Source organism: Pan paniscus, chromosome 4 (assembly GCF_029289425.2).
Source record: "Pan paniscus chromosome 4, NHGRI_mPanPan1-v2.0_pri, whole genome shotgun sequence".
In the NCBI taxonomy this organism is placed as follows: domain Eukaryota; kingdom Metazoa; phylum Chordata; class Mammalia; order Primates; family Hominidae; genus Pan; species Pan paniscus.
Genome location: NC_073253.2, coordinates 40773322 through 40791826, shown reverse-complemented (window position 1 = coordinate 40791826; position 18505 = coordinate 40773322). Strand labels below are relative to the sequence as shown.

The 18505-nt window shown below is 40.9% G+C and overlaps 1 long non-coding RNA gene across 3 annotated transcripts in view; it reads right to left on the bottom strand.

Annotated features, from left to right (window-relative positions):
• The window catches only part of LOC117980266 (uncharacterized), a 208409-nt gene extending 191337 nt beyond the window's left edge, over positions 1-17072 (bottom strand). Inside the window, exons 1-2 of one of the 3 annotated variants that reach the window (XR_004671513.3) lie at positions 16890-17072; positions 10626-10777 (exon numbers count right to left, since the gene is read on the bottom strand). This is a non-coding gene — a long non-coding RNA (uncharacterized LOC117980266). The remainder of the gene's footprint in view (positions 1-10625; positions 10778-16889) is intronic. The other 2 variants (XR_008625365.2, XR_004671512.3) reach the window with 2 other exon arrangements.
• Between the last annotated feature and the right edge of the window lie 1433 nt (positions 17073-18505).

The following is an 18505-nucleotide window of genomic DNA, read 5'->3' as shown; positions in this document are numbered from 1 at the left end:
ATTAGTCCAATCTTCTCATTTGTACTGGAGGGAACCGAGTCTCAGGGAGGTGGAATGACTTGCCCAACCCTGCACAGAGGTAAAACAGAACAAAGACCAGAACAAGGCTCTGGGACCAGTGCTCCTTCCTCCAGACCAGGCTCCCCAGACCAGGCTAACCTCCTTGGCCAAAGCAAGGAAAACAAGCCCTGGCCCTTAGGCTCATGAGATTGGAGAGAGGACCTGAAGAAAAGCAAGACTAAAGGAGAATCTTACACATGAGTTCTTTCTCTGTCTTCTTTTGGTTATTCTGTTTTCAAGGGAATTTTTCTTTTGGAAAATTATGAGACTATTTCGGGCTAGAAGATCAGTGTGATCACATAGTCTGGTCACAATAATTGCCTAGAGGTAGGGAAGATGGGTAGGTGAAGGGTGGGAGTGGGGGGCAGGAGGAGGAGGAAGAGGAGAAGGAAGAAGAAGAAGGGCTAACACATAGCATTAACTATGTACTTCCTACGTGCCACACGCTTTATAGCCACCAATTCATTTGATCCTCAGAAATCCATGAAGTAGATACTATTAGCATCTCCATTTTACAGATGAGAACACTGAGGCACAGAGAAATAAAAGTAGCTGGGCCAAGTCACACAACTAGGTAGGTTTCATTATAAATGAAAATTGGGCAGACTGCTCAGCACACCAAAGGATACTTCTAATTCCTTAATTAAACTCATTTCAGAGAGCTTCCATGTGTCTACACCTTCAGGAGAAAGAACCTTCTAGAATTATTTTTATTCCAGAAAGTAAAACATCAACGTCAATTTTGGAATCTGTTTAGAAGCCCTAAATTTTTCAATGACTGTCCTCAAACTAGTCACCAGGTAAAAGAATTTCACAAAGGCAACTGCTCAGAAAGGGTCTCAGAAACATGACCCCTGCTCACCACATACACACCCCACAGAGAGGACCCTTGCTCTCCAGCCTTTACTTCAGTGAGATGAAGTCTCTTTTTGAGCCCCTAAACTTCTACTTAGTGTTTTCTGCATTGTTTCTTTTTGTTTTGTTTTGTTATGTTTCGTTTGAGACAGAGTCTTGCTCTGTCTCCTAGGCTGGAGTGCAGTGGCACGATCTTGGTTCACTGCAACCTCTGCCTCCCAGGTTTAAGAGATTCTCCTGCCTCAGCCTCCTGAGTAGCTGAGATTACAAGTGTGCACTGCCATGCCTGGCTAATTTTTTGTGTTTTTAGCTAATTTTTTGTTTTTTGTGTTTTAGAGACGGGGTTTCAACATATTTCCCAGGCTGATCTCGAACTCCTGACCTCAGGCAATCCGCCCGCCTTGGCATCCCCAAAGTGCTGGGATTACAGGCATGAGCCAATGTGCCCAGCTGGCATTGTTTCTTGAATGTTCATGGAGGATACTAAATTTATGTTAAAAATGAATAAGTTCAGAAAGTCCATGGAAAGAAATGTGTTTCTTTTGCTTTTTTTTTTTTTAATTTACCATCTACAAAGTAGGTGATGGGTGTTCAGTCTCTTCTAAAGAGTTGGCAAGTTTACCCCTTAAAAACTACAGACCACAGTGAGGAATCCCCACTTTAACCCTATAGTGGACCTCATACTGCAGTATTAAGTAAAATACTTCTTAATGACTATTCCAATAAATATGCCAATGTTTTCAGATGGTCTTTAAAGAAACCCCTGGCCACTCCCAGTGTCTGTCCTGCACTCCCCATCAGCACCATGCACAGCAGTCCCTTGCTCTTCTGTCAGAGGGAAACTAGTACAATAAGAGCCTTGTTTCTGATTAGAATATCTGTCACTGACAAAGAAAAGGCAATGTGTTTTTTATTGAGCTGACCCCCCCACACACAAAAAGCAATACACAAAATTCATTAATTATAAGCCATCCTCTGTCTCAAGCGCACACACACATTTGCATTTTCAAAAGCTCCATTCTGCCTATTTGAAAAAGCTACATTCTGGTTTTTCTGAGCTAGTGAGGAAATAACTGCACCTAAAGGTACCGCCAGCATTAACTCTCAGGGCACAAGACATATATTTAAATAGCACAGGCTCCTGAGCTTCGTGGGGAAGGATGTTCACAGGGAGAGGTGGCACTATCCTTGATTCTCACCACTGTAAAAACAAATGTCAGCTAGGAAGAGTGAAGGCAACATCTGCATTTGTGGAGAAGATCCTGCTTTTTGTGCATTTGTGACATGGCATGAATACCACCTACATGGAGTTTTGCTGAATTTTGTGACTGTGTATGAATGAAAAAAATATCCTATTTAGAATAGCTCATTCTACCTGGAAATATGTATTAACTTTTCAAACGAAAACAATTCATCAAAGCCACTTCTTCAGATGTGCTTTGTGTGCACCAAGACAATTCCTGTGTTTATATTTGACATGATGCAACATCTCACAAGAATTATTTGTTTTAAAAGAACAATGAGGGCAGGCCTGTTCTCCCCTGTGCAAGAGGTGTGTAGTGTGTTCTAAAAGGCTGGAGGGCATGCTATGTGTCTTTGTCACACTTAGGATTTGGAAAATGGGAAAGGTGAGGAAAGTGAGGAATCCTACCTGGTGAGCCCTGACCTAGAATGAAATCTAAAGTCTTCTACACAACTCATTCTGGTTTGTTGTTGTTGTTTGTATTGTTTGAGACAGAGTCTCACTCCTGTTGCCCAGGGTGGAATGCAGTGGTGCAATCTCAGCTCACTGCAGCCTCCACCTCCCAGGCTCAATCAACCTTCCCCGCTCAACCCAAGTAGTTGGGACTATATGCGTGCACCACCATGCCTGGCTAATTTTGTGTATTTTTTGTAAAAACAGAGTTTTTGCCATGTTGGCCAGCCTGGTCTGTCTGGCTCAAGCAATCCACCTACTTTGGTCTCCTAAAGTGCTGGGATTACAGGCATCAGCCACCACACCTGGCACAACACATTCTTAACATCGCCCTTTTACCCATTAAATCTTACAATTCTATATTGTGTAATACAATTATCAATAAAATGGCATGCCCCACAGTTGTTAATGGCCCACACTGCAAAGTGGGTGTGTACCTGTCCTATTCAGCCACACCATGTGATATGGTTTGGCTGTGTCCCTACCAAAATCTCATCTTGAATTCCCACATGTTGTGGGAGTGACCCAGTGGGAGGTAACTGAATCATGGGGGCACATTTTTCTGTGTTGTTCTCATTACAGTGAATAAGTCTGACAAGATCTGATGGTTTTAAAAAGGGGAGTTTCCCTGCACAAGGCCTCTCTTTGACTGCTGCCATCCACGTAGGACGTGACTTGCTCCTCCTTGCCTTCCGCCATGGTTGTGAGGCCTCTCCAGCCACATGGAACTGTAAATCCATTAAACCTCTCTCTTTTGTAAATTGCCCAGTCTTGGGTATGTCTTTATCAGCAGTGTGAAAACAGACTAATATAGTAAATTGACACCAATAGAGTGGGGCATTGCTGAAAAGATACCTGAAAATGTGGAAGCGACTTTGGAACTGGGTAACAGGCAGAGGTGGGAACAGTTTGGAGGGCTCAGAAGAAGACAGGAAAATGAGGGAAAGTTTGGAACTCCCTAGAGACTTGTTGAATGGCTTTGACCAAAATGCTGATAATGATATGGACAATGAAATTCAGGCTGAGGTGATCTCAGATGGAGATGAGGAACTTGTTGGGAACTGGAGCAAAGGTGACTCTTGTTATGTTTTAGCAAAGAGAGATTGGCAGAATTTTGCCCCTGCCCTAGAGGTCTGTGGAACTTTGAATTTAAGAGAGATGATTTAGAGTATCTGGCAGAAGAAATTTCTAAGCAGCAAAGCATTCAAAATGTGACTTGGGTGCTGTTAAAGGCGTTCAGTTTTAAAAGGGAAACAGAGCATAAAAGTTTGGAAAATTTGCAGTGTGACAATGCAATAGAAAAGAAAATCCCATTTTCTGAGGAGAAATTCAAGCCAGCTACAGAAATCTGCATAAGTAATGAGGAGCAGAATGTTAATCACCAAGACAATGGGGAAAATGTCTCCAGGGCATGTCAGTGACCTTTGCAGCAGCCCCTGCCATCACAGGCCTGGAGGTTTAGGAGGAAAAAATGGTTTCATGGGCTGGGCCCAGGGTCTGTCTGCTGTGTGCAACCTAGGGACTTGGTGCCCTGCATCCCAGCCACTCCAGTGTTGCTGAAAGGGGCCAACATAGAGCTCGAACCATGGCTTCAGAGGGTGCAAGCCTCAAGCCCTGGCAGCGGCCATGTGGTGTTGAGCCTACAAGTGCACAGAAGTCAAGAATTGGGGTTTGGAAACCTCCGCCTAGATTTCAGAAGATATATAGAAATGCCTGGATGTCCAGGCAGAAGTTTGCTGCAGGGGCAGGGCCCTCATGGAGAACATCTGCTAAGACAGTGTGGAAGGGAAATGTGGGGTCAGAACCCCCACAGAGAGTCGCTACTGGGACACTGCCTAGTGGAGCTGTGAGAAGAGGGCCACCATCCTCCAGACCCCAGAATGGTAGATCCACTGACAGCTTGCACTGTGTGCCTGGAAAAGCCACAGACAATCAACACCAGTCCAGCCTGTGAAAGTAGCCAGGAGGGAGGTTATACCCTGCAAAGCCACATGGCAGAGCTGCCCAATGCCATGGGAGCCCACCTCTTGTATCAGCCTGACCTGGATGTGAGACATGGAGTCAAATAAGATCATTTTGGAGCTTTAAGATTTGACTGCCCTGCTAGATTTTGGACTTGCATGGGCCTGAGCCCCTTTGTTTTGGCCAATTTCTCCCATTTGGAATGGTTGTGATTACCCAATGCCTGTACCCGCCCTGTATCTAGAAAGTAACTAACTTGCTTTTGATTTTATAGGCTCATAGGTGAAAGGGACTTGCCTTCTCTTGGATGAGACTTTAGACTGTGGACTTTTGAGTTAATGCTAAAATGTGTTAAGACTTTAGGGGACTGTTGGTAAGGCATCATTGGTTTTGAAATGTGAGGACATGAGATTTGGGAGGGGTAAGGGGTGGAATGATATGGTTTGGCTGTGTCCCCACCCAAATCTCATCTTGAATTCCCACATGTTGTCAGAAGGACCCCATGCTGTTCTTCTCATACTGGTCTTTCCTGTGCTGTTCCTATGACAGTAAATAAATCTCACAAGATCTGATGGTTTTAAAGAGGGGAATTTCCCTGCATGAACTCTCTTTGCCTGCTGCTTTCCATGTAAGATGTGACTTGCTCCTCCTTGCCTTCTGCCATGATTGTGAGGCCTCCCCAGGCACTTGGAACTGTAAGTCCATTAAATCTCTTTCTTTTGTAAATTGCCCAGTCTCTGGTATGTCTTTATCAGCACGTGAAAATGGGCTAATATGCTGTGGCTGCTGATAGCTTTCCCAGCTATAATGGTGAATTTATGGGAAAACCATAAGGGAAGCTCAAGCCCAGCCCCCTCTCCAGTTCACCTTTCTTTGTTCCTTAATGAGGGTTACATTCCAATAGCAATATAAACTTCTCCCCTTCAAGTTCTGATCACTCCATTCATGTTATTTAGGAGGAAAACTTTAAGTCTCCTGAACCATTACCCTGCAGAAGTTTTGGTCTGAAATATACCAATTCTGGTCAACATTTGCCTAAGCAGTGTCCATTCCCCCACTGAGTTGTCAGCAATAAGCAGAGAGACCTACTGAGGTACCAACATAGGGCCTTGGCTTACAGTAGGTGCTCAAATAATAGTTATGGAAATGAAGGACATCAGTTGTCCCCTAATGAGAACAATATCATCTTCTTTGCCTCTGACAAGCACTTCTTGGAAAAAGAGTCCCTACAGGGATGGGTTTGCCCAGAATGTCAAAAAGAATGGCAGTTGAACATTCTGAAAACAGCTTGCTCTGTTAAGAATATGACACTCATAGAAATGGATGCATCCGTACATGGTTGTAAAACTGGGGACCATCTTGGTGTTCTTCATCATTGAGATGTGTGAAGGAATCTCATCCTTAAAAACAACAGAACACAAAAAATATGGACGAGTTTAGCAAAGGGATTAAGGGCATGGGCTGGATTTGAATTAATTGCTGTGGGACCTGAGGACAAGTTCCTGAACCTTGATAAACCTCAGGTTCATCTACAAAATGCAAATAATAGAATTACCTCATGAGGTTGTTGGCAGGATTAAGTGAGATCACATGCTAACAAATAATAAATGTAACCTATTAATCACAGTGATCTTGATGGAATAAAATAATCCAAGGGACAAGACAAAAATTATCTCAGAAAAAAACTGATTCGGGTTGGAAGGAATGAGGGCCTCAACCAATATCAGCTTTCACCCACAGTTTCTCCTCCTGCCAAGATAGGGGTTCTTTACTTGGGATCTACAGAGCCTTCTGGCTCCCTAAAACTGGACACAAACTTTTGTGCATATGTACATTCTTTTAAGAAAGGAGTCCGTAGTTTTCATAAGATTCTGAAAGGAGTCTGGCACTCCCCAAAATTAGAAATCCAAGCCCTGGGCTATATCAGACTCTTACCACAAGTCTTGTTTTCTCATCTAAATGTACACAAAGCTCCCTTTCTTCTCCCTCTTTTGGTTCAGCTGACATATGGTAAGCTTTTCAAAAGAATTTTGCTAAGATTCTAGGGAGAAATTAGAAAGGGAAATAAAGCACACACAAAAGCTAGGTGAACATCAAAGTACAGCACACACTAGTGATTCTAAGATTCTGCAACAGCATAGCTACACATTGGCTGGGCCTGCTACAGGTGCGTAAGCCTAGATTTTTTTCCCTCTCTTTTGTCCCTTAGAAGACTTGCTGCTTTCTTTTATTTAAAAGATGAATTAATTTAGAGACTGTCCTATATTCTTAGACTTCTTAATATACATTCAGACCATTGCTTGTCTCTTAAAATAACCCCAAATAAGAGTTTACTAAAAACCAAGAGAGGCTGAAAATTATTCAATCTCTTGGTGAGTAGGTGATTGGAAAGTGATGCAGAGGTGATCAGAAAGAAAGAGAAATTGGGGAGATTCAGAAAAAGAGAGAAAAAAATCAAGGTTTAGCTTTATATTATCAATAAAAGGGTTTGTTTTGATAAGCAAGCATGCCATTACCAGTCATTAAGGACCTTAATGTTAATAAGTTTCAGAGGCTTCACTGAATAATAGATTCTTTTCCTGGTACGGAGAAGTCAGAACTAGGTAAGGGATACAGATTCCTGTAGGGAAGTGTTAGATCCCTGAATATGCTCTCCTCCGCTTCCCTTATCCTTAAGTCTGAATAGGCAAGGGCCTTCCAGAAAGGGGAGGCAGGGAGGGAAACATGAAGAATAGGGAAGTTTCTGAAAATCATTCACATCTTTTTCACAATCACTTACTGAGCTTTTTTAATTGGGTGCTAGGCTCTGGATGAGGCCCTACAATGTAAGAAAGTGAGTAAAACCAAGGTCATGTCTTCAAGAAGTTCTTAATCCAGGAGAAGATATAAGTGATAAGCAAATATCATTCAAAATGATAAGCATATTATCATTTGTGATGAGAAGTCCAAAGAAAAATAAGGTTGGAGAAAACACACCTCATGTTAAAAACTAGATTGCCCTGCTTTAAAATTATCTTTGGGATCTGCCCTTTCCTGTCTACAATGACCCCATGTTCTTCCTAGATCCATAAGCCAAAGCTGACATGAAATGATGTCCTGGAATCAAAGCATTTTATGGTAAAGTACAGAGATGAGGTGCTCTGAGCATTTTGAGTACCTCTTTTCTACTTCTAAGGAAATGAGGAAGAAGAAAAGGGAAGTTGTTCTTTTTCCCCATAGACTTTTCCCCAATAGAATGACAGTTCTCCCTTGGAACTGTAATTTTTCCCTTTGCTTCTAGAATGCCATGTTCTGCAAAACTGAGTTTTACCAGTAACTACTTTGCCAGAATGTAAAGAAATCTCAGGCTGTGAGCTCCGTAAAAGTAGGCAAAGTATGGTCACACGGTCTGGTGCCTTAAACTACCTTGGCACCAATCAACTCAATAAACAAGCTTGAACCAGATGTTACTTCTGTTTCCTAGCCCTACTTCGGCCACCAAGGAAGCCAAACACTTGTTGTGTGGACCCCAGTTCAATTCTAAACCAAAACCATTCTCTCCACTGTCAGAGGAACATTTCAGTGAGTCATTGAAAGATGGAAATCTTGCAGGAGGCAACAGGTGTGGGGAGGGGGAAAGGGAACAAGACAGACCAGCCCTGGGGGCCACCAGAGGGATAAAGGAGTGAACAGAGGCAACAGCACTTATATTGGCAGGAGGCCTGGCCTCTTACGTCTGAACTTCTTGGAACTCTCACCAAACCACGGCCCACCATGCCCAGCTTGTCTCTCTCCACTAGGCTCCAGGCCCACCTTTCAGACCAGGCCTGCCCAGGTGGAATCACCAGCCTGGACCAGGTTAGTCAGCATCTTAGTTGGTAGACAGATGTTTCCTCACTGCTGCGGCATCAGAAGAGCCGTTGCTGGTCCAAAGTTAGGAACTGGAACCAAAGCTGAGCCCTCCAGCTAACATACACACACACACTCCTGCCCCTCTCTCTATACTCCTTATCTCTGGTATGGATCCATTGTTCTTTTAGCTCTCCATACCTGACAGCAAGGGCTCACATCTCACCCTTCCTCATGAATAGTCCATCTACTGAGTAGTCCAGCTCCTGGAAACTCAAGCCATCATCCCTTCTTGCCTAGATTACTGCATCTTCTCTAGGTACCCTCTCCCTCCTTTGAATCTTGTCCTCTCTCCCACCCTTTTCCAAATAGTTCACCATGGAGCTGCCACAAAAATAATATTAATCTGTTCATGCTTAAAATCATTCACAGGCTTTCCATTGCCTAGGGAATAAAGTTGGGATGCTTCTGATGTCATATAAGACACTTTCTAGGCCAGGTGCCGTGGCTCACGCCTGTAATCCCAGCACTTTGGGAGGCTGAGGCGGGTGGATCAGCTGAGGTCAGGAGTTCAAGACCAGCCTGACCAACATGGTGAAATCTGTCTCTACTAAAAATACAAAATTAGCTGGGCAGGGTGGTGCATATCTGTAATCCCAGCTACTTAGGAGGCTGAAGCAGGAGGATAGCTTGAACCCAAGAGGTGGAGGTTGCAGTGAGCTGAGATTGTGCCATTGCACTCCAGCCTGGGCAACAAGAGCAAAACTCCATCTCAGGGAAAAAAAAAAAAAAAAGACACTTTCTAGTCCACCCATCTCTCTAGCCTCTCAACAACCTCCTCCTACCACTATGCATGTGCTGTGCTCCACCCATGCTGAACTTCTTGCTGTCTCCCAAAATGAAATAGTTTCACCATTTAAAAACAAAATGAAATTTACTGAAATGATTTGAGGGTTGAAGTTTGGGAAAAGGCAGGAACAGTGGACACTTGGGAGGAAATAGAAAGTATAGCAAGAATGTTCTACTAGGAACAGTCCAGTAGGCCTGCCACCTTGCAATGAATTTCCTCCCAGGCTTCGGTCCAGCCTTGGATCAGGAACAAAGTTTCAGCAAAAAGCATCTGAGCGGTACACCGCAGCTTCGTACCATGGTTGTACCGAGGTCAGCTAAAGGAGAATGTGATTCATTCAACTCCCTAGTAGGAGGAAGCGACCCCTACATTACCTCCTGCCAATAATACAACTATGGAGGACAGGTACAGGAAGAGGTAATTCTCCAAAGGAAGTCGGTGCAATATAAGGAAGGGGGTAAACTGGGAAGGGTTGGAGGTGGGAGGATGAAGAGAGGTTGGTTCGTGGGTACAAGCATATAGTTATACAGAAGGAAAAAATTCTAATGTTCCATAGCAGAGTAACATAACTATAGTTAGCAACAATGTATTGTATTATCTTAAAATAGCTAGACGAGAGGTCTTGAAATGTCCCCAACACATAGGTATGATAAATGCTCAAGGTGATAGAAAGCCCAGATTTGATCATTACACTCTCTATGCATTTAACAAAATATCTCATGTACCCCATAAATATGTGCAAATATTATATATTAATAATAAAAATTTTAAAAATAAAAGCATCATGCTAACATAAAAAAGGAAGAGGGTGCAGATGCTGGTCATCTGAAAAGTAATAATCATGTATGTCATGACCCCATTTTTCTCCATACTTGAAATACTGCAACTCCCCTTACTCTTACCTGCCACCACCACCCCATTTTGCCTGATGCATGCTTATTTTTCCACGAAAGGTTAGCTCTGACATTACCTCCTCTAGGAAGTCTTCTCTGACCTTCATAGACTGTGTTAGGGAACCCCTCACCTGCATATCTTTATCCTGTCTCTTACCATATGAATTAAAATTGTTTCTTTGTCCATTTCCACAATTATGTGTTAATATGGCCCCTTGTAACAAGAGGTCCTAACCACCAAGTGTAACGCTGGGAAAAAAATGTAGATGAACTTCAAATAACTCACTTAAAAATAGTGACCTGCCAAAAATGATTTTTTGGACTGATTTACCAAACCATTTTTAATAATGGAAATTGATGTTTCTCTGGAAACCCCTTATATATTCTTGCATAATTCATGTGTCTTTATGCTGTTTCATGATTTGCACACTGCATTGCTAAGGGGATTCTAAACCCAAATTCCCCTGTATCCCAGTCTCACCTCTAGTTCCTCACTGATGTAATTCAGCACCATGTCTTAACTGTTCTCCCAGAGCTGAAGCAAGTAAGTTCATTGAAATCTTGGTTGGTATTCTTAATCTGTAGGAATTTTCTATTGTTTGTCTTTTTATTGGCAAAGGATCTTAGTTTAATCTGTGGAAAGATAGAAACACATTAAAATATTTCTACAGCCATGTTGTGTGCTTTTGAGAATGACTCACTCATTTTTAAACCATGTTCCTTCCTAAATCACTCTGGCTTTTCTCCAGATCGATTTCTTTAGAGAATATTGCAAATTTATTACAAAAGGGGTTGCTAAGTGAATCATTAATGAGCTTAATAAAGTCATTTAAGAGAGAATTAATCTATGTTGAGTGGGCTTTGTCAGACACAGAGCCATTTTTAGGAGAATAATGCTTGATAGATGGGAAACAAAGGACAATATCAACATAGCAGTAGCGGTAATGGTAGATGTCTCAAAGATGGCATCATAGGAACTGCTGCTATTTTCATCCCCAGAGCCTGCCTCTGCAGATCAAAATGACATTGTAAGCTCATGCTTTGAAGTCACTACCTGCACTCCAAACACTTAGCAATTATAAATAAAATATTTTAAGAACGAATTTAAAAGAAAGTTTTAAAAAAAGTAAACCACATGCCCATACATACATAAAGAAAAATAAATATCTATGTGCTAGAAACACACCAGAAATATAACACAGTAGTTACTAAAGCTGTGAGCTTGTGGGCTCTGGAGACACACACAGATAGGCAAGATAACTCCTCGGCAGTATTGGGAGTAAAAGGGCCCTAGATGGTTGGTGCCTGGATCCAGGCTTATTGCTTGAACCTAAATGCGGTGAGGAACTTCTGCCCTAAAAAAAGGTGCAGCTGTTACCTAAGGTTAGGGCTTATATAAATGTGCATCTAGAAAAGTAGGAACAAGCAGGTATGACCAAGACTTGGGCCAACCTGCCTCCTGATTCAGTGACTAAATCTGTAATATCTGAATATCATCGTAAGATAAAAGTTCAGGGCCACCAACATAAAACCAAGTTGTGGACTGGGGCCCTGTGACCAAGCAGGGAGGGAAAGGTATAGCAAGAAGAGAGAAAGTGTGTGTGATGCCACTCGAAATGTACATCACACAAGTTAAAATTCTAAAACAATTAAAGAAAACTAACATTAAGAAAGGGAGCCAAGAAAATCAATATTTGGGATACATTCATTCCAGAAGAAATGGAAATACAGGCATACCTCGTTTTATTACATTGCTCTTTGCAGACACTTTGTTTTTCACAAATTGAAGGTTTGTGGCAATCCTGCTTCAAGCAAGTCTATCATGCCAGTTTTCAAACAGCATGTGCTAACTTTATGTCTCTGTCATAGTTTGAAAATTCTCACAATATTTTGAACTTTTCATTGTTATTAATCTGTTATGATGATCTGTGATCAGCGATCTTTGATATTACTATTGTAATTATTTTCAAGTGCCACAAGTCACACACATATACGACAATGAAGTTAGTTGGTAAATGTTGTATACGTTCTGACTGCTCCACCAACCGGCCATTTTCCCGTCTCTCTCCTCCTCAGGCCTCCCTACTCCTTGACACACAGCAATATTGAAATTAGGCCAATTAATAACTCTATAAAGGCCTCTAAGTGTTCAAGTAAAAGGAAAAGTCCCGCAACTCTCATGTTAAATCAAAAGCCATAAATGATTAAGCTTAGTGAGGAAGGCATGTTGAAAGTTGAAACAGACTGAAAGCTAGGCCAAATGATTAGTCAAATTGTGAATACAAAGGAAAAGTTATTGAAGGAAATTAGAAGTGCTACTCCAGTAAACACACAAATGATAAGAAAGCAAAACAGCCTTATTGCTAATATAGAAAAAGTTTGAGTGTCTGGATAGAAAATCATACCAGCCACAATATTCACTTAAGCTATTCTATGAAGGCTGAGAAGTGAGGAACTGCACAAGAAAAGTTTGAAACCAACAGAGGTTGGTTCATGAGGTTTAAGAAAAGAAGCCATCTGCGTAATATAAAAGTGTAAGGTGACGCAGCAAGTGCTGATATAAAAGCTGCAGCAAGTTACCCAGAAGATCTAGTTAAGATCATTGATGAAGGTGGCTACACTGAACAACAGATTTTCAGTGGAGATGAAACAGCCTTCTATTGGAAGAAGATGCTATCTAGGACTTTCCTAGCTGGAGAGGAGAAGTCAATGCCTGGCTTCAAAGCTTCAGAGGACAAGCTGACTTCCTTGTTAGGCACTAACGCAGATGGTGTCTTTAAGTTGAAACCAATGCTCACCTGCCATTTGAAAATCCTAGACCCCTTATGAATTATGATGAATGTACTCTGCCTGTGCTCTGTAAGTGAAACAACAAAGCCTGGGAAACAGCACATCTGTTTATAGTATGGTTTACTGAATATTTTAAGCCCACAGTTGAGACCTGCTTCTCAGAAAAAAAAAAAAAAAGATTTCTTTCAAAATATTAGGGCTTATTGTCAGTGTACTTAGTCATCTAAGAGCTCCAATCGAGATGAACAAGGAGATTAATGTTTTCATGCCTGCTAACACAATATCTATTCTGCAACCCATGAATTAAGAAGTAATTTCAACTTTCAAGTCTTACCATTTAAGAAACACATTTTATGAAGCTATAGCTGTCATAGATAGTGATTCCTCTCATAGACGTGAGCAAAGTAAATTGAAAATCTTCTAAAAAAGATTCACTATTCCAGATACCCGTAAGAACATTTGTGATTCATGGGAGGAGGTCAAAATATCAACATTAACAAGATATTGGAATAAGTTGATTCCAACCCTCATGGATGACTTTGAGGGGTTCAGGACTTCAGTGGAGGAAGTAACTGCAGATGTGGTGGAAATAGCAAAACAACTAGAATTAGAAGTGGAGCCTGAAGATGTGACTGAATTGCTACAATCTCATGATCAAACATGAAAGAATGAGGAGTTGCTTCTTCTTACAGATGATCAAATAAGTAGTTTCTTGAGATGGAATCTGCTAGACCTGGTGAAGATGCTGTGAACATTGTTGAAATGACAGCAAAGGATTTAGAGTATTACATAAACTTAGTTGATAAAGCAGTGGGAAAGTTAGAGAATTGACTCCAAGTTTGCAAGAAATTCTACTGTGAGTAAAATGCTATCAAATAGCATCATATGCTACAGAATAATCTTCTGTGAAACAGTCAATTGATGCTGCAAATGTCATTGTTGTCTTACTTTAAGAAATGGCCACAGACGTCCCAATCTTCAGCAACCAACACCCTAATCAGTCGGCCACCATCGATATCAAAGCAAGACCCTCCACCAGCAAAAAGATTACAACTTGCTGAAGGCTCAGATGATTGTTAGCATTTTTAGCAATTAAGTATTTTTTCATTAAGAGACGTACATTTTTAGACATAATGCTGTTGCATACTTAGAATATAGAATAGTATAAACATGACTTCTATATGCACTGGGAAACCAAAAAATTTGTGCGACTCACTTTATTGTGACATTTGCTTTATTGCATTGTACTGAAAATGAACCCACAGTGTCTCTGAGATATGCCTGTAATAGAATCTGAAAGTGAATTTACTATAGGGATTGTAGCCTGGGCAACGTGGCAAAACCCCATCTCTACTAAAAATACAAAAAAATTAGCCAGGTGTGGTGACATGCACCTGTAGTCCCAGCTACTCAACAGGCTGAGGTGGGAGAATCACCTGAGCCAGGGAAGTTGAAGCTGCAGTGAGCCAAGATTGCATCACTGCACACTGACCTGGGCAACTGGAATAAGACCCTGTCTCAGAAAAATAAAAATAAAATAAAATAGGGATTGTTAGAACCATCAAGGAGAAAAAGAAAGGAGGAATATTCATAAAAATGAATAGTAAATTGTGAACGAAAATAACTAAAAAATGAAGCAAGAGCAGGCTGATATTAAAAGGGACAAGTTGGAAATTCTGGTAATAAAAACCATAGTATTTGAGTAAAAAATTCAATAGACAGGATTAACTCTGTCTTGGGTATAACAAGACAGAGAATTAATAATTTAGAAGGTTATATAGAGGAGCTTACCCAGAATGAGCAATAAAGAGTTAAGGAAGGGGAAAAAACATGAAATAGCAATTCAGAGACATGGAAGACATATTGAGAAGATCTAATATATGTCTAATAGGAGTTCAAGAATAAAATAGAGGAAAATATCTGTGAATCAATAGTCAAAGAGATACTATAAACTTTTCAGATGGAAGAAAATGATATATGTTCTCAGAAGAAAAGGTTACATACACCAAGTGCCAAAAAGAATACATAGTAACGAACCTATAACAGGAAACATTTTTCAGTGAAACTACTGAACATTGAAGGCAGACAGAAAATCTTAAAAGCTTCCAAAGCAAAAAGACAGCTGCCCTGCAAGGAAAAGACAATTAGACTAACTCTCATCTACAATGGGTGCCAGAAAACAGCAGAATAATCTTCTCACAGCCTTGAGGAAAACCAATTATCAACCAAGGCTTCTATACCCAGGTAAACTATCATTCACAGCAGAGTAAAATAAATCATTTTCAAGCAAAAAGACTGAGTGTGTTATCACTCACATGCTAAGCCCCAAAATTGAGAAATCATTGATAAATATGATTAACCATTTACTTTAAGTAACTAATGTGTGTTTTTAAAAGGTAAATCTAAAAACCTAGATAGCAATACTATGGGAGTGGCATTCAATGAATAGAAAATGCATGGTAAGTTCCTTAACCCTTTCAGGAATATAGAGATAGTTAATCATTCTACATTTTGTTAGAAATTTTACAATAAATATTCATGAAAATTTAGAGGTAATCTCAGAAAGTAAAAACTATAAAATAGAAGGCAGAGTCTTATAATGAACAGTCTTGAAAAATCTGTAGAACAGGACTTGAGTTGTGGAGATAACGGTTCAGTAAAGGCTGCCCATGGCCTGAAAAAATAAAATTTCCCAATATTTTTTCTTTGCTACTAAAGAAGAACTTAAGCACTAAAGAATCAAATGCCATGAAATTGAATTCAGATACAAATTTAAGTTTTTGCTTTTTAGTAACTAAATGATTTAAAAGAGAAATTTAACATGGCCTCAACTCCTAAGTTGCTATTGATTATCAGATACAACATTTATGTAAAAAACAACTTTTTTCCTACTTGACCATGGATGAGAAGGTGCCACCTGATTTCCAAAACGTTAACATTTTAAATCAACAAAATATATTAACTTACTTGACTTTGAGCCAAGTGAAATGGTTCTCAAGTGCCTTGGACTCTTCCAAGGAAGCTTATTAAAATGCAGATCCTGGGGCCACTCTAAGAGACTCGGATTCTGAAGGTTGGAAAAGGCTAGGAATTTGCATTTTTAACAGATAGTTCTGACACAGACGATGGGAAGACTGCGCATTTCTGAAATGTTGACTGAGTAAAATCAAAATATTAATAAAATTAGCCAGGCAGCCCTGAGGGAATCTTAACAGCAAACATAAAAATTGAGCCACCCATTCTGAAAGACATCCAGGTTGGAACTATGAAAATTCTAATTAATGAGTTAAATACTTGTTGAATCCTAATCTAGAAATCAAAAGACCTGGTTTCTGTTCCAGTTCTGCTGGTAATTAGCTTTGAGACTGTGGGAGAAGTGGGGGGATTATTTTTCCTCTCTGGGCCCAAGTTTCCTCATCTATAAAATAAGGTTAAATTATTCTCTGCCAGCTTTAATGTTCTTTGGCTCTATGAATTCACATAATGGGATTGTGGACCAGTAATTAATCTAATCTTTATAGGTTCTTCGAAAGAAGCCCCCCGCCTTATTTCCCCAGGAGATGGCAGTGGGAAAGTACAGCATACAGAAACCACATTAATGCTGCAGAGAGGCAGGTTCTCAGTGAGACACCAAATTGACCCTCAATATCTGACCTCCACCTTCCCCGTTACAAAACTTATTATTTAAAAGCTTACCAAACGAATACAGCAAAGGATGGGTAAAGAAAATGCAGTCAATCTCTTCTAAATGCAAATTACCGTGGCAATTATGCAAGCAATTTCAAATAACAACGAGTTGCAAGCAAGAACAACAACAAAGATTTGATTCCCAAGCTAGAAACTTTCAATTCAGCCGAAAGCTACAAATCCTGGGAAATGCAGGCCCCCAGAACTGCAAGGATGGTGGTAACAGAGACAGGTAACAAAACAAACTTCAGAGAAAAACTAGACTTACCTAGTTCTTCTAAGAAAAATAGAGTTTTTTCTTTAAAAGCAGTCTTTTGTGAGGCTTGGATTCCTCCAGCAATGAATGTAGAGCCAAGCTGTGAACCCAAAGACTGGAGCCCTACACACCTCCCCAGCTTTTACTGTAGAAATCTTTATTTGTTCTGGAATCTCTTTTATCAACACTTCACTTACTCCTACAGTGTGAACTCCAAACAGTCCTGTTTAAGAAACTATCTGCAAATACCAGAATGGCTAATCCTAAAAATAAGGTGTTAATTGGTCTCTTGGTGATTCCAACCCCAAACACAATAAACTAGTATTTCTTTTTAAATGTGGGGGTTTTGCCCCACTGCTAGTCTGAAGTACTGGGTCTTTCTTACCTGAATTTGGCTCTTTCTTTTTCTGCTGCTTTTCAGCTTATGTTTTAGGTAAAAATAAAGGAAAAAGAAACTAGTAAGAAATACAGTGAATCTTTGTCTCTCTTCATCTGACAGTAATTATAGGGTGTTAAACCCAAAGTAAACCAGGTCATACTGTATCTTCAGGAGGAGCCAAATTAGGAGGGAAGCTTGTCATTCCTGAAGTCTTCCTTATGGACATAGGAATCCAACAATTTTTTAAAAAATTTTTTTAGAGACAGAATCTATGTCACCTAGGCTGGACTCAAACTCCTGGGCTCAAGGGATCCTCCCTCAGCCTCCCAAGTAGCTAGGACAACAGTCAAGCAGCACCACACTGGACTTCTCAGGAATCCACTTTTTTTTTTTGAGACAGAGTTTCACTCTTGTCACCCAGGCTGGAGTGCAGTGGCCTGATCTCGGCTCACTGCAACCTCCGCCTCCCTGGTTCAAGCAATTCCCCTGCCCCAGCCTCCCAAGTAGCTGGGATTACTGGCACACGCCACCATGTCCAGCTAAATTTTTTGTATTTTTAGTAGAGACGGGGTTTCACCATGTTGGCCAGACTGGTCTCGAACTCCTGACCTCAGTCAATCTGCCCACCTCTGCCTCCCAAAGTGCTGGGAATACAGGCGTGAGCCACCGTGCCCAGCCAGGAATCCACTACTAAATAATAAGCACCTCTTAGTGCCTCTGGCCCAAATGCCCAGTTAACTGTGGCCCAGTTTCCCTGGGTGTTGGCTGAGTGTTTAGCTGGGGCAGAGAGCCAATCAACAAATTAGGGGCATTGATCCTTTTTATTATCTTTGTTTTTATCTCTCACTTCTGACCTGCAACAACATCCCATTGTCAGCTCAGATTCTGGAGCGTTTAAACCCTTCCCCTGCCACTGAGAAAGCGTTTTTCTAATGAGGAAGTAGTGTGACTGCAGAATGGTGGTACAGTAGGAGGGATCTCCCCCGGTACCCATCATGCAGGGACAGACTGGCTCTGGGTTCTACTCCTAACTTCTCTCATCATTGGTACTACTATCCACGACCATCATTTCAGAGAAATTTCTCTGCTTTGGTATATACAGGAATTTGACCTGGGATTTGTGTGAAATATTTACATTGTTTTTCATTTGGGTAGATGGCCTCAGAACAATGCAGTTCCCAATTTCCTTGTGCTGTTCTCCTTTGCTTGCAAGCAGGACAGGAGCAGAGAATTAGAGGAAAGGATTTCA